At 39.6% G+C, this 22877-nt stretch overlaps 1 long non-coding RNA gene and 1 pseudogene across 1 annotated transcript; one reads left to right on the top strand and one right to left on the bottom strand.

Annotated features, from left to right (window-relative positions):
- Window positions 1-16073: 16073 nt before the first annotated feature.
- LOC146583480 (uncharacterized) lies at window positions 16074-20991 on the bottom strand (annotated as a pseudogene).
- Window positions 18337-20116, top strand: LOC146583481 (uncharacterized). Its single transcript, XR_014892281.1, has 3 exons — window positions 18337-18709; window positions 19025-19114; window positions 19228-20116. It is a non-coding gene; the product is annotated as an uncharacterized LOC146583481 (long non-coding RNA).
- Window positions 20992-22877: the final 1886 nt, after the last annotated feature.

Below are 22877 nucleotides of genomic sequence, written 5' to 3'. Positions count from 1 at the left end.
GAACCAGTCTCCTGGAGAGGGGCTGGACTCTGTCTCAGTCTGGAGTTGCCCCTGGTGAGAGGCGGCGGGCTGGGGTGGGTATTCTAATATCCCCTCGCCTTGCTGCCGGTACGTTGGGGTTTTTCCCGGTGGACGAGAGGGTTTGTTCCCTGCGCCTTAGGGTCGGGGAACGGGTCCTGACTGTCATCTGCGCTTATGCGCCGAGTGGCAGTTCAGAGTACCCAGCCTTCTTAGAGTCCCTGGGGGGGGGGGGGGGGGGGGGGGGGGGGTGCTGGAGGGTGCTCCACCTGGAGACTCTGTTGTCCTGCTGGGAGACTTCAATGCTCACGTGGGTAACGACAGCGAGACCTGGAGGGGCGTGATTGGGAGGAACGGCCTTCCCTGATCTGAACCCGAGCGGTGCTTTGTTATTGGACTTCTGTGCTAATCACAGTTTGGCCATAACGAACACCCTGTTCGAACATAAGAGTGTCCATAAGTGCACGTGGCACCAGGACGCTCTAGGCCGTAGGTCGATGATCGATTTTGTAATCGTATCACCAGACCTGCGACCATATGTTCTGGACACTCGGGTAAAGAGAGGGCCTGAGCTGTCAACTGATCACCACCTGGTGGTGAGTTGGATCAGGTGGCGGGGGAGGACGCTGGACAGACCTGGTGCACCTAAACGCATAGTGAGGGTGTGCTGGGAACGTCTAGCAGAGGCCCCAGTCCGCGAGATCTTCAACGCACACCTCCGGCAGAGCTTCAACAGCATTTCGAGGGAGACTGGGGACATTGAGTCCGAATGGACCATGTTCAGCGTCTCCATTGCCGAAGCTGCTGCATTGAGCTGCGGCCGCAAGGTGGTTGGTGCCTGCCGTGGTGGTAATCCCCGAACCAAATGGTGGACACCAGAGGTGAAGGGAGCCACCAGGCTGAAGAAGGCGGATACAGGAGGAATAATGCGGTTTTCATCCTGGTCGCGGAACACTGGACCAGCTCTTTATCCTCTCGAGGATACTTGAGGGTGCATGGGAGTTTGCCCAACCAGTCTACATGTGTTTTGTGGACTTGGAGAAGGCATTCGACCGTGTTCCTCGGGGTGTCCTGTGGGAGGTGTTGCGGGAGTATGGGGTGTCTGGCCCATTGCTACGGGCCATTCAATCCCTATACAACCGTTGCAAGAGCTTGGTTCGCATTGCCGGCAATAAGTCGGACTCGTTCCCGGTGGGTGATGGGCTCCGCCAGGGCTGCCCTTTGTCTCCGATTCTGTTCATAATTTTTATGGACAGGATTTCTAGGCGCAGCCAAGTGGCGGAGGGCTTTCGCTTTGGTGGCCTCAGAATCTCATCTCTGATTTTTGCAGATGATGTGGTTCTGTTGGCTTCATCGGGTGAGGGCCTCCAGCTCGCACTGGAACGGTTCGCAGCCGAGTGTGAAGCAGCGGGAATGAGGATCAGCACCTCCAAATCTGAGGCCATGGTTCTCAGCCGGAAAAGCGTGGAGTGCCCACTCCGGGTCGGGGATGAGTTCCTGCCCCAAGTGGAGGAGTTCAAGTATCTCGGGGTCTTGTTCGCGAGTGATGGGAGAAGGGAGCCGGAGATCGACAGACGGATTGGGGCTGCAGCTGCAGTAATGCAGACGCTGCACCGGTCCGTCATGGTGAAGAGGGAGCTGAGTGTAAAAGCGAAGCTCTCAATTTACCGGTCGATCTACGTCCCTACCCTCACCTATGGCCACAAGCTGTGGGTAGTGACCGAAAGAACGAGATCGCAGATACAAGCGGCAGAAATGAGCTTCCTCCGAAGGGTGGCTGGCCTCTCCCTTAGAGATAGGGTGAGAAGTTCGGCCATCCGGGAGGGGCTCAGAGTAGAGCCGCTGCTGCTCCACATCAAAAGGAGCCAGCTGAGGTGGTTCGGGCATCTGACAAGGATGCCCCCTGGGCGCCTCCTGGGTGAGGTGTTCCAGGCATGTCCCACCGGGAGGAGGCCCCGGGGCAGACCCAAGACACGCTGGAGAGATTATATCTCTTGGCTGGCCTGGGAACGCCTTGGTATTCCCCCGGATAAGCTGGAGGAGGTGGCTGGGGAGAGGGAGGTCTGGGCCTCTTTGCTTAGGCTGCTGCCCCCGCGACCCGGCCCCGGATAAAGCGGATGAAGATGGACGGATGGATGGATGGATGGCTTCCTGGCATAGATGAAAGGGCTGGGTCAAACCTGGATAGGTTGCAACTTTAATCCAGACCTAACATAAAGAGAAAGACAATTACTCACACGTGGCCAACTTAGAATCACCAGTTCAATTCAATTAAATTCAATTCAATTCAATTCAATTTTATTTATATAGCGCCAAATCACAACATAAGTCGCCTCAAGGCGCTTCATAGATACAGAGAAAAACCCAACAATCATATGACCCCCTATGAGCAAGCACTTTGGCAACAGTGGGAAGGAAAAACTCCCTTTTAACAGGAAGAAACCTCCGGCAGAACCAGGCTCAGGGAGGGGCGGCCATCTGCTGCGACCGGTTGGGGTGAGAGAAGGAAGACAGGATAAAAGACATGCTGTGGAAGAGAGACAGAGGTTAATAACAGATATGATTCAATGCAGAGAGGTCTGTTAATACATAGTGAGCGAGAAAGGTGACTGGAAAGGAAAAACTCAATGCATCATGGGAATCCCCCGGCAGCCTATGTCTATTGCAGCATAACTAAGGGAGGATTCAGGGTCACCTGGTCCAGCCCTAACTATATGCTTTAGCAAAAAGGAAAGTTTTAAGCCTAATCTTGAAAGTAGAGATATTGTCTGTCTCCTGAATCCAAACTGGAAGCTGGTTCCACAGAAGAGGGGCCTGAAAACTGAAGGCTCTCCCTCCCATTCTACTTTTAAAAACTCTAGGAACAACAAGTAGGCCTGCAGAGCGAGAGCGAAGTGCTCTAATAGGGTAATATGGTACTACAAGGTCATTAAGATAAGATGGGGCCTGATTATTTAAGACCTTGTATGTGAGGAGCAGGATTTTGAATTCAATTCTGGATTTAACAGGAAGCCAATGAAGGGAAGGCAAAACAGGAGAAATATGCTCTCTCTTTCTAGTCCCTGTCAGGACTCTTGCTGCAGCATTTTGGATTAGCTGAAGGCTTTTCAGTGAGTTTTTTGGACATCCTGATAATAATGAATTACAGTAGTCCAGCCTGGAAGTAATAAATGCATGAACTAGTTTTTCAGCGTCACTCTGAGACAGGATATTTCTAATTTTAGAGATGTTGCGCAAATGGAAGAACGCAGTCTTACATATTTGTTTAATTTGTGCATTGAAGGACATGTCCTGGTCAAAAATGACTCCAAGGTTCCTCACAGCGTTACTGGAGGCCAAGGTAATGCCATCCAGAGTAAGAATCTGGTTAGATACCATATTTCTAGGCTTTTCAGGGCCGAGTACAATAACCTCAGTTTTATCTGAATTAAGAAGCAGAAAGTTAGCGGCCATCCAGGTCTTTATGTCTTTAAGACATTCCTGCAGTTTAACTAATTGGTGTGTGTTATCTGGCTTCATGGACAGATAGAGCTGGGTGTCATCTGCATAGCAGTGAAAATGTATGCTATGTCTTCTAATGATACTGCCTAAGGGAAGCATGTATAATGTAAACAGAATTGGTCCTAGCACTGAACCCTGTGGAACTCCATAATTAACCTCAGTGTGTGAAGAGGACTCTCCATTTACATGAACAAATTGGAGTCTATTAGATAGATATGATACAAACCACTGCATACCTACAGCATATTCTAATCGCTCTAATAGGATATTATGGTCGACAGTATCGAATGCTGCACTAAGGTCTAGCAGGACAAGCACAGAGATGAGTCCACTGTCAGAGGCCATAAGAAGATCATTTGTAACCTTCACTAAAGCTGTTTCTGTGCTGTGATGAGCTCTGAAACCTGACCGAAACTCTTCAAATAAACCATTCCTCTGCAGATGATCTGTTAGCTGTTTGACAACTACTCTTTCAAGGATTTTTGATATGAAAGGAAGGTTGGAGATTGGCCTATAATTAGCTAAGACTGCTGGGTCTAGAGATGGCTTTTTGAGTAAAGGTTTAACTACAGCTAGCTTGAAGGCCTGTGGTACATAGCCGATTATTAGAGATAGGTTGATCATATTTAAGATCGAAGAATTAATTAATGGCAGGACTTCTTTGAGCAATTTTGTAGGAATGGGGTCTAAAAGACACGTTGATGGTTTGGAGGAAGTAATTATTGAAGTTAACTCAGAAAGATCACTTAGAGAAAAAGAGTCTAACTTAACATCAATGGTACTAAGAGTAGCTGTAGATAATATTACATCTGTGGGATGATTACTGGTAATTTTTTCTCTAATGATAAAAATTTTATTTGTGAAGAAGTTCATGAAGTCATTACTAGTTAATGTTAATGGGATTGTTGGCTCAAAATAGCTCTGACTTTTTGTCAGCCTGGCTACAGTGCTGAAGAGAAACCTGGGGTTGTTCTTATTTTCTTCAATCAGTGATGAATAGTAAGATGTTCTGGCTTTGCGGAGGGCTTTCTTATAAAGCAGCAAACTATTTCTCCAGGCTAAATGATGATCCTCTAAATTTGTGACACGCCATTTCCTCTCCAGATTACGAGTCATCTGCTTTAGGGTACGTGTTTGAGAATTATACCACGGAGTCAGGTACTTCTGATTAGAGACCTTAGTTTTCACAGGAGCTACAGTATCCAGAGTCGTACGTAGTGAGGAGGTGAAATTATTAACAAGATAATCGACCTCTGTTGGGGTAGCGTTCAGATAGCTGCTCTGCTCTGTGTTGGTACAGGGCATTGAAGATGATAACAGTGGGTGGATTATATTCTTAAACTTAGTTACAGCACTTTCAGAAAGACATCTACTTGATAAAGTCTACTCTCCACCGCTGTGTAATCAATTATTGTAAATGTAAATGTTATCAGGAAATGATCAGACAGGAGAGGGTTTTCAGGAAACACTGTTAAATGTTCAGTTTCTATGCCATATGTTAAAACAAGATCTAGAGTGTGATTAAAGTGGTGGGTGGGTTCTTTTACATTTTGAGAGAAACCAATTGAGTCTAATAACAGATTAAATGCCATGTTGAGGCTGTCATTTTTAGCATCTACATGGATGTTAAAATCACCCACAATAATTATTTTATCTGAGCTCAGAACTAAATTACATATAAAGTCTGAGAAATCAGACAGAAACTCTGTGTAAGGCCCAGGTGGACGATAGATGATAACAAGTAAGACTGGTTTCTGAGTTTTACAGCTGGGGTGGACGAGGCTAAGCATCAGGCTTTCAAATGAATTAAAAGTCTGTCTTGGTCTTTCATTAATTAATAGGCTGGTGTGAAAAATTGCTGCCACACCGCCCCCTCGGCCTGTGCTTCGAGATTTCTGGTAGTTAGAATGACTCGGGGGTGTTGATTCATTTAAACTAACATAATCATCCTGCTGCAACCAGGTTTCTGTAAGGCAGAGTAAATCAATTTGTTGATCAATTATTAAGTCATGTACTAACAGAGACTTGGAGGAGAGAGACCTAATATTTAATAATCCACATTTCACTGTTTTACTCTTTGGTTCAGATGTGGATACTTTATTGTTCTTTCTTTGTAATTGTTTATGTTTAAGTTGTTTGTTGCTGGTTTTTAGTTTGTTTTTTGTCTGTTTGGGAGATGACACAGTCTCTATGGAGATGGGTTTTTGGGGGGGTAGCAGGAGGAGAGAAGCTGCAGAGAGGCGTGTAAGACTGCAACTCTGCTTCCTGGTCCCAACTCTGGATAGTCATATTTTGGGGGGTTTAATAAATTTGTCCATATTTCTAGAAATGAGAGCTGCTCCATCCAAAGTGGGATGGATGCCGTCTCTCCTAACAAAACCAGGTTTCCTCCAGAAGGTTTGCCAATTATCTATGAAGCCCACATAGTTTCTGGGACACCACTCAGACAGCCAGCAATTTAAGGAGAACATGCGGCTAAACATGTCACTCCTGGTCTGATTGGGGAGGGGACCAGAGAAAGTCCGACATTGTTTTGGCAAAGTTGCACACCAATTCAATATTGATTTTAGTGACCTCCGATTGGCGTAACCGGGTGTCATTACTGCCGACGTGAATAATGATCTTACTGAATTTACGTTTACCCTTAGCCAGCAGTTTTAAATTTCCTTCAATGTCGCCTGCTCTGGCCCCTGGAAGACAATTGACTAGGGTTGCCGGTGTCTCTAGCTTCACATGTCTGAGAACAGAATCACCAATTACCAGAGTTTGACCCCCGGCGGGTGTGTCGCCGAGTGGGGAAAAACGGTTAGACACATGAACGGGTTGGTGGTGTACCTGGGGCTTCTGTTTAGGACTATGCTTCCTCCTCACCGTGACCCAGCCGCCCTCTTTCCCCAGCTGCTTGGGGTCTGCCGGGGAACAGCTAGGGGGGCCTACGCTATCTTCGGCTGCACCAGCTACAGGGGCCTGGCTACCTATGGGTGAATGAAGGGTGCGAAGCCGAGTCTCCAATTCAGTAATCCTGGCCTCCAGAGCTGCAAATATGCTACATTTGTTACAGATATCATTACTGCTAAAGGAGGCGAGGAGTAACTAAACATCTGACACAATGAGCAAGAAAGTGCAGGAGGGACAGGTGAAGTAGCCATGGTGCTAACGAGTCGGCTACGAGCTAAGCTAAGCTAAGCTAAGCTAGCGAAACAGTACAGAGACAGTGAGTGAATACTTTGGCTATAAATTAGGTAGTGAGTACACAGAAAGTGTGCTTCGGATGAAGCACGTGAAGATTATACTATGAAGAAGAATGTATTTAAAAGTTGTTAATTAAATTTCTAAGCAAATAAGCTACTCAGAAACACCACTGTGTTTGAGCAGGAACAGGAAGTGATACTCTACCGCAGAGCGAGCGAACACCAAGTGATAGCGCCACCAGTTAACTTCATGCCTTTAGCCCGTGGGAAGCCAGAATCCCGAGAAAATATGTAGGCACAGAAAAAAGGTGTTAACCACTGGATAATCACTGCCACTGTCCAATTATCACCGCTATAAGAATAGCACTGACTACACTTAATTCAATTGTTCCTCTGTTCTATTTTTTCATTAAAGGACTTTTAACTATACTTTATTTTTTATCTGCTTCTATTTTAGGTGATGATTTAAATATTCTTACTTTTCTTCTACACCTGACATGTGAACTCAAATACAGAACAAACATTTATATCAAATATTTAAAAGACTACTCTTCTATATTTATTTTTTATATTAAAAATTAATCAGATTTAGTTGTGTTTATACAGCAGAGATCTGCACCCAGTGTTATTCAGTTGAACAAGCCTGATCATGTGATAGAAGTAGTACATTTGATTGAATCTTAACTCCAGTCGAGATATTGCTTTAGCTATTCATTATTACTGTGTCTAGTAAAAGTTCTCTATACACTTAACAAGTTCAGCCAGATGCAGTGGTCTCCATGGTGACTAATAAATGATACATTATAAGATATAGATAGCTGCAGACAAATATAAAGTGGGTTTCTGCTAACTGCCAGGGTTGAGGAGAGTTGAAACAATGGGGAGATCACACCTTCTTGCTCAGAATGCAATCACTCACAATGAAGGGCCTGACAAGACCACCCTCATTTAGAAAACGATCAAAGCTCCTCTTTGAGTGAGCTGGCATTTTAGTTCCTCTGTGTTGTTTTCAATTTCCCCAGTATGCAAATTGTTTCCACATTTCCTTGGGAAGTAATGAGGAAAATAAAAAAGCTCTAACCCCAGATGAAAAGAAAATGACTTTTGAAATGACATACATACACTATATTGTGGTACCCAAACAAAAACAAACAGAAACACACACCGTCAAAAAATACAGACAATTAATGAAACGAACGTAATACAATATTTTAGTTGCCTCCTTTTGCAACCGTAATAAATTGAATAATAGATTTCAGTATTATTTTTCTAATTAAATGTTCTACTTTAGTAGTCCTTAACCAATGTTTTATAAAAAGGAAAAGGGTTGAGAATTTGTGTCATTATGTCATTTACTTGTTAAAAATAGGTCATTAGAAATTCACTTAATACTCTGGATAAAGAAAATGGAGTCTAGACTGGTTTAACTTCTTAAACAGCTGAAAAAAAATATTGATATCATCAATAAGAATGAGTGGCACAGAGCATCTATAATTAATGCTACCATTAATGGCAGAGAAGGGACGCGAGTGCAAATTGAATTTCAAAATCCAATATAAAAGCATATATAGTCATATACTGGAAGTCAGCAAACAAGAACAACCAAAGGCAAGGAAATTGGCAGGCAATGGTCAAGTTCAGAAAATAAACCAAAATAAGTATCCAAAAAAAAAGAGGAAAAGAAAAAAGCAACACAGAAAACCACTTCAAAGAGTTATTTCGATGAGTACAAAGAATATGCCTAAAGAGTGGTGACCTCCAAGATTTACACACCAGTTTAAGTAACCGTGGAAAGGTGGTGAAAAAATTTGTTGGGAAACTCCAACTAAAAGTAAAATTAACCAGTGCAAATATAAACAATAGCTTTCAAAACAAAACAGATACTAGATCATCAAAATCTTGAAAAATACAGTGCTGGTCTATCACTTGTGAAAATGAAGCAAAAACATTTTTTTTTGTGTGTGTGCGTGTTTTTTTTTAATTGATGTGTCAATTTTGCTATCTTACTGTGTGACACTGCCTCTGCTGAGAATGAGCTTAGTTTGAAATCATCTAAAAAGAATTAATCTCATTCTCTTCGTCTCACACCTGTCTCCATCTGCTGCCTAGAGACTTGTTTAATTGTTTTGCTTCACCTTTATCTTGTGCAAATGTGTTTGAGCCAAAACATACATGAGCCCGGCTGTTGGATGCCATTCTGGGAAAATAACCACTGGCACAGATAAAGTGAATAATTGTCTTCACCCTTTAGAAAACCTTTGAAATACTCACAAATATAATCAGATAAATATTAGATAATTCACAGTAGGGTTTTTTGAATTTGTTTGTTTTAGTTTTCAGTTGGACCAGAGGGTGATACAGTGCAGATTTATCCTAATATCAGACACATCCATGACCTTACATTTACGCTATCTTTAGTGTTACATTGTCTTCAATTGATTTTCCCAAACCAGTCAATAGAGAACAACACATCCACTTAAATCTAACAACATTACCAATAGTGAGACATAACAATACTAGTATCATGATGCAGGAGCTGATTGGCTAACCATCATTTCTCCTTCTGTGCTCATTTTTTGTAATCAAGGGACCTTTCATAGCACTATTCCGAAAAGTCAGACACATTTGTGTAAGGAAAAGAAATATTAATTACAGTTAATAAACATTACAGATGTGTGATTTGTAATGCATTTTAACTTTTAATAAATAAATAACAGACAAAAATTGCTATCAGTTATCATAGTACGTCTCTAATTTTCATTGTCAAGTCAAATAAACGAGTGTATTCATCTTCACAGAGCTTTAAAATGCAGCCTGTCGTATGAGTGATTATGGATCCATTCATTCGAGTTCATTTATATCTCTGGTGGTAGGAATGAAGTATGTGTTTCTTTTTTTCTTTAAATATCTTCATGAGTGATGTCTTTGTAATGGCATTAAATCAAGTTGTCTTGCGTCTTTGGGTTTATTCTGTCCATCTTGAATGTTGCTTTTGCTCATCAAAAGCTAAAATTGTTTGCAATTTGCTAAAATCCTCTAATGATGACATATTCTAAACTTGGGTATTTTGAATATCACTTTGCAATTATCTGTTATTTTAATAAATCACTACAGAAGTCTGGAGGCAAAACCTTTAGATGGAAAATGAAATACCAAAATATCAAAATACCAATAGCTTTTCACACTTTCATATATAAATTATGCTGTTGAAGCAGAGCGTCAAGTGTATTCATTTTATGACAGCAGAGAAACAGAACATCCAGGGCCATCTTCAAGCTCTGAAATCAAGTATTTATCAGAAGCAGCTCACAACACAGCAAGAGGGGTAAAACTCTTTCCTTGTCATGTTGCACCTTCTGTGATGAGTTCTTGGTTCTCCTGGTTGGTCATTTTCGCTCTCACTCTCTCTCCCTTTCCTCTGACTGTGTGGGTGGGTGTTTCAGAGGCGGAGTTTTGCCCTGGTATCCATCCTCTGAAACACCCACCCATGAAGGATTCCTGATTACACACCTGTTCCAGTTCAAGATAATTATAGCTGACTTATTTAATATGAAGGTTTTCCGTCATTCAGTGCTCAATCTTTATGCCACAAGCGGTAACCTGCTCTGCTTTTTGTTAGTGGGAGTAACTCAGGAAATTGTGTTTGCGGACTTGACCTTTTTTATATCTTTAGCTCTGTACACTATCAAAGTTGATTTTAAATCAAACCTGTTATTAAAAAAAAGAAACACTGTCAGGTTTAATTTAAGAGGTTTAATAAAAGTATTACATGATATTGATCTGCTAGCTGTTAGCTGGGAGAAGTTTCCTCTATTATTGTTGCTGCTGCTATGTTGTTGCAAATACCACCACAGCATTTTAGTGCTTTTGAGGCTAATAACAGTGATATTAATTGCATTTCACTGCATATAACATTACAAACATTTAAACCTGCTGTTAGTTAATGCTACTAATGTATAATGAACTAATGTATAATGAACTGTGCCGTCTTCATTCCTGTTCACCTTGTACAACTCAGACTTTCAATACAACTCGTGCTCATCAAACTGACTCTGCAATGGTTGGATCTATTAGTGATAGGCAAGAGAAGTACAGTCTGAGTGGATGATTTTGTGGAATTGTCTGAACAGATCGAAAGAGGACAACTGCAAGGCCTCTGTCTATCCTGGGACAAGTTGTTGATATAAGCTGTGTCCCAATTCCGGGGCTGCATACTTCGAAGGCCACATTCGTATGCCAGTTACGTAACAGGAAGGCAATGAGGGTGATTTCATTTGGTTTCCAAGACTCATCCAAATGTGTCCCACAGATGTGTCCTGATTTTAAAGAATACATTAAGTGTATTCTTTTCAGCCCACACTATCTGAAGATTGCACACCGGTGGCAAATAATTACATTTTCCGTGCAATAAACTTTTAATGGTAAGTCTCAGATTTCACCTCATGAAGGTATCTAGAGGTACACATGTTAAAATAACAAAAAACCTTAACACCTCAAATTTGGCTAAATTTGAGCTAAGTCACATGACATTAATGATGACAGTTGCTACTTAATGGGCTCAGGTCCCACATGCTTTTAAAGGCATTGCTTTAAAATGTCAGTGGTTCAAAAGTTGACTGTAATTTTACAGAGTCTGTGACAATTTTATGGAGTAGCAATAATATATCCTGGTTTTCACAGTTAAATATCACTTTCAAAGTCCCATCAAGATTATTATTTTGTTGCTGATGCTGGGTTTATTTGGTGGTGTCCAGTTTGGTGTGTTTTCATGTTTGTTTTAGGGAGAAACGAGCAGACAGTTCACTTGTTAAGCTAAACAAGACAGATCTGTAGGATAATGTCTTTTTTCCTTATAGATATGTTTCCTGTGTGATATTAAAAAACACAAAATATATATAAGGGAGAGGTTATGGGACAGAGAAAAAGAAAGAGGAGCCAGCCAGTGGCAGCTGATGAGAAGAGGGGAGAAATATATGAGTAGTTTTCTCTAGTTTTGACCAGTTTATGATAGCTATTCAAAATCCATCTTTTTAGTTAATGTTAAAATAATGTTGTCATCAAAGTGGGATTGTGGATGTTTTCAGTGGTGGAAAAAGTACTCGAGTAAAATATAAAAAGATCAGATCAGTATGTAAATATCACGAAAAGTAACTCCTGTCAGTATTTTATCTCAGTTGTTTGAAATACATTGCATTTTGAAAGGATATTACTGCTATATTCATCTGTCTGTTCCATATTACAGCTGTAGACCTTATGTTATGCTTTACAAATTTTGAGGGAACTTAAATTGCAGCTATTAAATAATATTTTATAAGGATTTATCTGTATCATCTCTGTCCTGTTAGACATTTATCAGCCAGATACCTTTTCCATTGTGATTTAGGACACAGCTCAAGTGTGTGGGTAAATTACAGGGGTCCACATCAACAGACCGAAGAAAAACCAGAACGGAGGCTGTGTACAAAAAAGAGAAGAGCAGGCTATATTTCCTTAGCAAGCTGAGATCCTGAGTTTTTATCACATAGTTGGGACAAATGCACACAAACGTATGTGTGTGTGTGTGTGTGTGTGTGTGTGGGGGGGGGGGGTTAATAGGGAGGGGTAGTTCGTGACACAAGCAGACTCAATACCGCTATCGGGAAGGGCCAGCTCTTAGACTGGCTGTAAACTGGGCACATTTGAAGCTGCCAAAAAGAAACTTTGATCCATCGTATATTCCTGACCACCTCCTACACCATTTACTGAAAAGGCAGAAAAGACTAATTCACTTCTCTTTCATTTTAATGGAGAGACCAAATATCAACCAAAAATCCAGGAAAAGCACATTACATGAACATTACACACTGACTTGCATGTCATTGAGTGAAATAATTATTTGACCCCAAGCAAAGTAGGACTTAGTACATGGTGGAGAATACCTCGGCACAGTTGTAAGACAATTGTTATAGTTGGTCACCCGGTTTGCATAGATCTTAAGAGGGATTTTGGCCCACTCATCTGTACAGAAGCTGTCAAACTTCATTGTGTTCCTTGGCTGCTGCTCGGTCACTCAAAGTTTCAGATTTTTCTATACGACTGAGGTCTGGAAACTGGCTGGGCACTATATTACCTTAATGGGCTTCTTCTTTATCCACTCCTTTGTTTTTGTTGTCTTTTTTGACTCAATGTCATGCTGGAAAACCCAGCATCAGTGTTATATTCAAATTGTTTTAGCTTGTTTATGGTTAACATTTTGTGGACAAAAGTCCTGGGCCAACTACACACCCTCATAAACTGCTCGACCATGGAAACCGATTCCATAAAGGTCCTAGTGTAAAGTTTTTTTTGTTGATGTCAGTGCGAGAGGAGATTTGTAATTTTACAGTTATTGCAGCAAAGTACTGGCCACTTATACACACCTTAGCTGTAACTTAGTGACCATGGTCTGCCACTTTATGAAAATGCTACTGCCATATCTAGTTTTTATTACTTTATATACTTTTATATATCATTATAATACTAATGATATATAAGAGTATAACACCAATCATTATTTACTATTTATTGAACTAAATGAGAACTGGACATTGGGGTTTATGCTCATTGTTTGTCTTTTTCTTTGTTAATGTACATACATGCTGTATTGCATCTTGGGGTATACCTGGTCAGAACAGAATACAGTTAGACAGTTAGAGAAGACTATACTCACAGCGACCAAAATGACCAGTTGCTTTCTTTCCCGGGATCTAGAATATTCTGACCCCTCAAACACAATCTGTTCTTTTCATCCTGAAAGGCTGAGTGCTATCAGGATGAGGACTTCTTCCATCACAGCACCCACACACTGAGACAGAATGACGGTTATTTTGAAACTTTACACTTTTTGCACTTTCTAAGTGCTGTGGTACCAGCTGGCTTCCATCCCTCTACCCCATCTCCATGATTTGTGTATTCATTACTATACTTTCTGTGTTTGCAGTTGTTTTGTGTTTAATGGTTACATTCTTCTCATTTCTTAGACTGTCTTTGCTTATTTAAACCTGGAAACACATGACAACTAAGACAGTTTTCTTCTAAACCTTTGTCGTTAACCCTCAACTTTAAATTACAGCTCTACTGTTTTTAAAAAATGGTACTGCGCTAATCATTAAAACAATTTGTGTTATTTATATTTATATTTTTGCCACACTTGAAGCCATTTCATATGATCATTGCAATATGTTTGTGTGACACTCCAGTGTGCCTCTGTGTATTTCAAACTTACATAACTCTTGTTACTAAAACTTGTCTTTTCTGAAATGTTGTGTTTATGTGTATAGCGATGGCATGATAGGTATGAACTTGCCACTATAATTGCCACAGTCAGAATGTTGTTCACTCCATAAACTGAGAGACTAATTGCATAAAGGCTACACTTAATAAAAAATCGTTCACGTTGAACAGCACATGCATGGCTGTTTTTATAGTATGATTATCATGCAGCTAATTATTGTTTTTAATGACTACCATAATCACTTTTCATTACAGCACATTGTTACTCCTGTACACAATCAAGAACCAAAGCAAAATCAAAATGAAAGCAGAGATAAGGAATTATCTTTTCACATCTACTTAATGGCAGAATAGGAATTTTTTTAGACAATGAATGAGAAATTAAATTCCTAAAAAATACTTTTTAAAGTGGATTCTATGCTTTTCACAGATTTATTTGCACACTGCTTGGAGGTTTCACAAAAAAAAAAAAAAAACCCAAAGAAAATTATGTGCATGCTATCACATTTGTGCATTGCTACCACTTCAGTGGTGAGTCTTCAAATGTGTGAAGCTTCAAGTTTTGGGGCCTATCATCTCCCTCCAGGTACCTGCATGTTTCCTCAGGCACCCAAAGCTGTGGACTTCTCCAGACACGAGGTGATAAGCGGTATTTGTGCTGCAGCCAAACCTGTCTGAGCTTCACAGTAGCTGAAACTGAAATGTGAATACATTCTTCTACCCTGTCCCCTCCCTGGCTTATAACATAATTAGATCTGCTCTTTCTTCCTCTTTGCCTACACTTTTCTTCAAATTTGTCTCAGATTAAAACAGAAATATCTCGTTGTGCTGCCAAGGAGTCTGGCTGGGGATGTGACAATCTCATGTTTGAACATCCCATTTTGTCATGTGCTGTTGCTGAAAACACTCTGTGTTGATCCAAGTTGTGTCTCACTTCTGCTCACAGTGCTTCCATTTTACGTACCTTTTAAATCAATGGTTATATTCAAGGTGCTAAAAACCATACAATCTACAGATGATGGCAAAACACAATATTGCCAAGTGAATTTGTTTTCTGATTTTGTTCCCCATGTTATTTCTGCAAGTGTCTGTGTGGTATGTGAACAATTTAAGAAATAGTATTATGATAAATAGTACCACCGATCAGTTAGAAATTGCTCTGTTTTTTAGGGGCCCCTAGTGGGGAAAAAAAATACAATGGGTAATTTGGTAAAAGAAACCCCATATTTACTTGCAAATGTAACTTGCTTGTAGGGTAGAATACTTCTTATTAGGGAGAAGTATGGGCTGACAAATAGAAATCATATTGTCATTTTCAGCTTTGCTGAAATAGTTTAGTCACTTTTAGGTACCACTTTACAATAAGGCTCCCCTTATAGATGCTAATAAATAGTTTATAGCTATATTATTAATTAATCTGTAAATGCTTTATAAACCATTATTAATGGTTTATTATGCATTAGTTAAGGGTGAGAAAGAGGAAAAAAACTGACCGGTTTCTTGCCAAATAGTGAGCCAAATGTGTTCACCTATATATTTCATCTAGAGTTGCTATATTAAACATTTCAGACTAAGTTACTATCCTGTAAGCACAATCAGCATTTGTAAACATATTTTTTATCACATAAAATTGTACTTCAGAAATGCATTATAAATATCCACAACTATCAATTGGAGCTTTGTTGTAAAGTGTAAAGCATAAAACCATTTATTAATGAATAATAAATATTTATAAATGCCAAATGGGAGCCTTATTGTAAAGTGTAAAGCATGACACCATTTATTTATGACTAATAAACATTTATAAATGCCAAATGGGAGCCTTATTGTAAAGTGTAAAACATAACACCATTTATTAATGACTACTAAACATAAATGACAAAAGAGAGTTTTGTTGTAAAGTTTAAAACATGTCAACATTTATTAAGGACTAATAAACATTTATAAATGCCAAATGGGAGCCTTATTGTAAAGTGTAAAGCATAACACCATTTATTAATCACTAATAAACATTTATAAATGACAAAAGATAGCTTTGTCGTAAAGTTTAAAACATGTCAACATTTATTAATCACTAATAAACATTTATAAATGACAAAAGTGAGTCTTAAATGTATAATGTCACCATTTATAACACTTAGACCTAAATTACAATCAGTGCTTGAAATAACATTTAACTACTGTCAAAAATGGCAATGTATTGTAAGAGTAACACATGTAAAATTAAATGTGTTTTTTAAAACACCAAACAGTCACCCACTCCAAAAAAAGTTCATGCCAGACTGGTTCAAACTGGAAATATTTTTTGTATGTCCTTAAATAAGCGTCCCAGTGGTCCATCAGGGTGTCGCGAACCAAGCCAAGATGACCACTCAAGAACCATCAGGTGTTCCTCCAGCAACTTCTCAGTGCGATTTCCTCTTAGTCTACGGACATGTCCTTTGATGGTCATCCAAGCCCTTTCGATATGCTGTGTATGACTGCCAGATTGAGGATCTACAAACCACCTGCTGTGATTTACAGTGTAATGTCTGTACCCTATGTTTGTCAAAACATTCTTGTAGGCTCTCCACTCATCACTGATAATGGCACTACCCAACTTAACATGCTGTCTGATCAGAGGAACAAGGTGGCGCCTTGATCATTTTTCAACAAGTTTTAACACGAGCCTTCGCCTTTTGTCTTTAATTCCCATCATTCCAAATACCCATTTCTTCCTTTTCCATGCATTTCCAAAGCGTCCACGTGCATACTGAAAACAAAAAGAATAAATTTTAACAGAATATCTACAAAGAAACATTCAAAAAGATGGTTGCTTCTACTAATTTGTTTTACTTATGGTAAAGGTTTCCATGTTTAGAGGACACATTCAGATCTGCATTGATTCTAACAAACCTGTCTGAGAGTTTACCAACCTTTCGCTGATGACGGAGACAGCTTTCATCTATAACCACAAATTCTCTGTCACCACCAAGACGGTGTCCATTGTTTATTCTGTGTCTTTTAATTGCACGTATACAAACATGTCGAATGTGTCTTGCCATCCCAGATAGCAAGGAGACATTGAACAGATGTTGATTTTCCATCTGAACCATCAGAATCGTCAGGATTGAAATGTCAACACAAAACCAATGTTGAAACAACATTGAAATACTGATGAAACCTGACACTGACATTGAAATAACATTGATTCACTGTTGTTCTGTCATCGTTGATTGTTGATCTATTTATAGTTGACAAGGTGACAACAATCACGTTGAAAAACCATCGATTTATGGTTGAGCGGGAAATTAAAGCTGCTACCACTTGGACTATTCCGCAGCACCCCTCTCAGTGGTACATCCCTCCAGGTAACCATTGTCTTGTACAGTAGAGCGGGACATTAGATTTACTCTCAGCGGAATTGACCGGAGAAGGCATCAGTTCATGCACTGCACTGGCCTGCACCACGATTAGTATAAGGTAAGAATGAATGACTTTTGTTCTATTCGTTATTTCCACGGTTGCATTTGAATAACAGTAAAAAAAAAAAACAACAACTTGTTAATGTAAAGTTTCGGATAAAATGTGGGAGCCCGAAATTGTGTCTACTTTCATCTTACAATCCGGCAACAAATAAATTGCACTGCAAACAAAGTCTATCAACAAAGAAAACATTTTCGTTTCATACTTTTCCGTTATATTCCCTTACAAAGCTAGCTTTAACGCTTCGAGGGTTCCTTTGTTCTTGCTGTCGCCTCGGCGCTTGACCCAGACTTTCGCTCTGTAGTTGCTTTTTAGCATAGTACTACAAAAAATTGTAAATCTGTGATATATGATTGATAAACGTAAAGGTAACTGTATAAATGTGTTCAATGACTTTGTTACTTTTAATGATTGGAGAGCACCCGCTTCGATTCGCACTCAATTCAAACTTTACGTTGCACGCTCACCTAACTTTACGCTGCACGCTCACCTAACTTGCGTTTGCACCTTTTGTCCACACGTAAACTGCGTTTAGCATTTACGTGTGGACGAGGAAGACGGAGAAAACGCAGCGTCAAAGGTGTGCGCCTATTTTGACACCACACTGTGCGCCAAGTTTTTGTCTCGGTGCCATGAATTCCTACAATGGCAGACTTAGACAAAATACTGTTAATTTTATTATCTTCAGTGTTTAAATGCTTACATATACGGGTTTGCTTGTAATTGTTGCCTATATACATTTTAAGCTATTATTTATTATTTAGTTCAATCAATAGATCAAGTTTTGTAGTGACTATGAAATATATTGTAATTATCTGTTTCCTGTTTATCCTAGACAGGGCAAAAAAGGACTCCAAATTAAAAAAAAGATAAAAATGAAAGACTGGTGCATTGTGCAGTTCAGCACTGGTGGTACAGAAATAGTCCCTAGATCATGGATAAATGGGGAGAAATTGTCATGGCCTCCATATCCTCCGTGAGACACATTCAGGATCCACGACGCAGTAAAGAGGAGAGTTCATCCTGGTGCAACATGGCTCACCTATGCACCAGTCCGACTTCTAATAAGCCATGGTGGGTATCATCTGGATTGGTGTTGTATAAATGTAACAATAACAAGTTTTTCGTGTCCTAATTTATGTCTGGCCATACATTGTGTTTGTACTTCCAGACACATTGCATGAAGCAGAATGCAGTCTTCAGAAATATCTAAGTGAACACTGTGATACGTCTGACCTTCAGTCCGAAGCTGAAACTCAGACCAGTCATAAAAGAAAGCACAAGTAAAACTTTTTTTATTTCACAAACATATCTTTGATTGCTAAGAATTTATGATCTTGTCTTTTATACATATCTGTGGTGCTTGCATACTGCAATATCACCACATAATATAGTCCAAAAAGTGGAAGCTTGTAAACTTTTTATAAATGCAAAGCCGTATACACTTGTGCACTTCAAAAATTCCTTGTATACTGTACCTTCTTGCACATCTCCGTTTCCTGTGTGTGTTGTTATAAATCAAACTGTAACTTTAGGAAAAAATATTCCAAAAGCACATTTGTAATTACTTATGACCGTTTTCAACTTTTTTTCTTTAGACCAAATCCCCTGTACACATATAGTGACTCAGAGGATGAGCAGCCCACAAAAAAAATGGTTTCCCCAGGCCCCTCGAGTGAAAATACCAGGTAATAAAATACTGTCTAGTGTCTTTGTACATGTCTGTGTGTGACACAAGGAAACGTTTGACAAGTTGTCTGTATTCTTAAATACTTAAAAAAAAAGCATCTTTTTCTGTCAGACCTGACGAGAGCTGTTAACGAACTCCGTGAGGAGGTCAGAGCCATCCGCAATACCGGCTGCAATGAATCGGTAGATGCTGGGGTACTGCCTCTGGATTTGCCCTTGCACAACATTGAGGAGCTAAACAATGCAGAGCGAGCTCTTCAATCACAAGAGGCAAATAAGGCAATGGTAAGTATATAAAGGTTATGTACACTTTGTAACTATAAAGTGTAATAGCTGTCAGATGTGATTTAAATACATAACAACGGCCTGTTGATTAAACACACAAGCACTTGCATACACATTTAAGACATGAGACACGCTAATTCCATCTCTTAAAATGTGTCTATAGGTGAGACGCTTTGCCTTGATTGGAGCCTGACGCAGCAGTTAGGGGCAAACTCTATGTCCGAGTTAGTCTTTGCACAAGCAGTGCAGAAATGGCTCCGATACGCCCCAGATCGTTTGGGTGGTGCAGGACGCACATCATGCAAAAAATTACAAACTTCTGTGAATCATATAAACGTAAATCGGAAACTGTCTTTTAATAAAGTATTTAGCAAACGAAACATGCCTATTGACCCTTTTTTTGTTTATTTTTTTTCTCTGTTACATCACATGCAATGCTTTCTTATTTTAGGATAATAATATTGACATGATACATTGTGAGACATTTGGGGTTTTTTTTATAAAGGGTGTCCAATTTAAGGAATAAGTACAATTATGTGTTTAGGTGGTTGAAGTATTGATGGAAACATGCAGTAGTTTAGTATTGGTTAAAATACCTATAAAGAAAGGTAGGTTTCCAGTCATGATTTAACTGTTTTAATAAAAAGCAACTGTGCGAAAGAGGCGGAAAATCAACACCATAGCTCAACAGTGTTTCAATATCAGAATCTGACATTGTTTCAATGTCAGCAGTATTAGAAAATATAACGTTGAATCAACGTCAGGTTTCAACATTGATTCAACATCAAAACCTGACGTTGTTTCAACATTAAAAAAGGGTGCAAGAGTGACGTTAGGTCAACGTCACACTTCAACGTTGGTTCAATGACACAGCCTGATATTGACTCAACATTGTTTCAATGTTTCCTTGCTATCTGGGATGCTACCTAGTGTTCTGGAGCTGCCAGCCACTTCATCATCGATCATATCTATTTGTCTGAGCCTGAGCCCTTGTGAAAATCTGTGATAGAAATTGAGGCAATTATTACTTACTGAGGCCCTAATTTTATTTCACAAGTCTCGTATTGGTGTTCAATTATGAAAGGTGCATTGCTATTAATGTCTACATCTACATATACCTGTAAATGAACTTCATCCAACTGAAAAGAGATGTTTTTGATTTCTCAAAGAGGGAGCCAGTTCTAATTGTTCTGGAAACTTTCCTATGACTTGCTCTTTTGCAGCACCTGAGAACATATCAATGAGTTAAGTAAAGAAATGGACCCTTAAACAAGAGCATTAATTGAAAAGATAATCACAAAATTAAGTATGAAGAAAATAATAATGAAAAGAGGTTAATGCTCCCTCTTGCATTGATAACCGAAATATTTTGTTATATTTACTACATGCACTACATTATCATACATTATACATACCACATATATTGGTCTTTCTTCACCACGGAAATCCTTTTCATCTTATGGTGACAAACAGGACATCTAAGCTTCTTTTTTAGCAGGTGTTTCTTCTGCAGCCATTTAATGAGCCTTAGTGCCTTATATTTAGTTTGCGCGCCAGAATAGAAGGAAAACAATCTCATTCCCAAAGACATTCTGGTGGAAAAAAATGAGTAATTTATTTTATTATCACCTCGAAACACCGTAAAATACTCTATGGGAGTCTAGTGCAAATCGGTTCAGAGTTAAAGAACTTCACATGCTATATAAAACAAGCCCTATAATCAAAAATAGCCCCACGCAAAAAAGAGGATTGTCTCACCTGTTATAATGTATCTCCGACTTTGTTATGTAGATCTAACCCGCTGGATTCATGCTAAAAAAATATGTTCTGCTGCCAAAGGGAGGGAAAACAAATTTAATTTAAACGCAGAGGAGCTTATACAACCATCCAATCACAGTTAACTTTATTAAGGAAAGCCCCTCCTCTCAGAGCGCGACAGGCAGTGGAGCGCTCTGGAAGGTCAAGCCAAAGGGGCACGAACAGACACACTGAAGGCGCTCGTTCAAGTTGCTGCGCCATGGATGGAGCAGAAGATAAAAATTTGTGTGCGTCTGCAACTTACACAGTTAGCACACGTTCGAAGAGATACAAAAAGCAGAGACTGGATGATCTAGATTGCACTAAGCCAACGACGTCAGTAGTTAGACATGAAGGTGAGTATAATGCTAGCTAGCTAGCTACCGAGCCATTTGGCTGCTAGCTACAGTGGCTAACTAACATCACATAACATGTGAATAGCTCTATTACTATTGGTTATTCCAAACGATTGATATCACTTAGTTGTATATTTTTAGTTTTGTTTATGTGCATCATTAAATTTATATTAAACACCCTGGTAAGGCAGTACACATAAGAATTATTTGCCTTGTTTTAGAAATGTCTGAACCACCACATGTGTATATAACATAATTTTTACAAAGTGGCTTTTTATAAACTAATGCATAATAAACCATTAATAATGGTTTATAAAGCATTTACAGATTAATTAATAATGTAGCTATAAACTATTTATTAGCATCTATAAGGGGAGCCTTATTGTAAAGTGGTACCCACTTTTATTTTATTTGAAACATTGTGACTCTCTTTACAGTTTAAACAAGTTTTTATATCACAAGTTCTGTGCAGGCTTTTGTAAAAAGGCTACTAATAAACCTAATAGTATGATAGAAGGACCCAGAACACACCGCGTTTGCAGGGAAAATGAGTGTTTGTTTACAGTGCACACACACTTCTAGGTCCCAGTATCCCTGAAATAAGGAGAGCATGATTACCACATAGGACTCAGTTGTCCTGCCAAACTCTGTGGCACTACCATCTTTACTCACTGCACCACCCCTCCTCTGCAGCAAAACTGCAGACCACACCTTCACCACAAATAGATACTGACAGATACAGTAATTCACAGTTAGTCAAACTCAGAAAAAGTTTCCTCCAAGTGTCAAGTGTTGCTTCAAAACATATGCAGATGCAACAGAGGTTCAAATGGCCTATTTGTTTTGATTATGACAAAATATCGCAAGTGCACCTAAGATCTGACCTGTATGCAGTTTTTTTCTATTTGAAATGCGAGATATCACATAAACACGATAATTCTCAAGCCCCGCAGAAGCTACAGCTGTGGCCAATGCCCTGGCACAGATTAATGCACATGAAAGTGTCACCTGTGCAAGAAGCCAAGATTATGCAGATTTTCTGCAAATCAAAGTGTGCTGTATCTGATGGTGCAGTGTGCCCCTGGTCAGTACTGTAATGCTAATCCAATTTAAATTACATTTATCCAAAAAACTTCCTGCTCAGTGTCCAACACCTTCTCTATCAACAGCCGGAACAGAACTTTAACTTGTAGATTTTTGCTAACACGAGAAAAATGGCAATGTTGCACCCAAATCCAAGATTTGACTAACAGGCAGACTCTTTTGTCTAGTACCTTGGCATGGACCTTCACAGGAATTAAAGATGGAACACATTCCCCATTAT

This window comes from Mchenga conophoros, linkage group LG1 (assembly GCF_057382185.1).
Source record: "Mchenga conophoros isolate Kocher_MC1m ecotype Shallow Benthic linkage group LG1, M_conophoros_male_GT1.1, whole genome shotgun sequence".
Classification (NCBI taxonomy): Eukaryota; Metazoa; Chordata; class Actinopteri; order Cichliformes; family Cichlidae; genus Mchenga; species Mchenga conophoros.
This window is presented reverse-complemented; position numbering and strand designations above follow the sequence as displayed.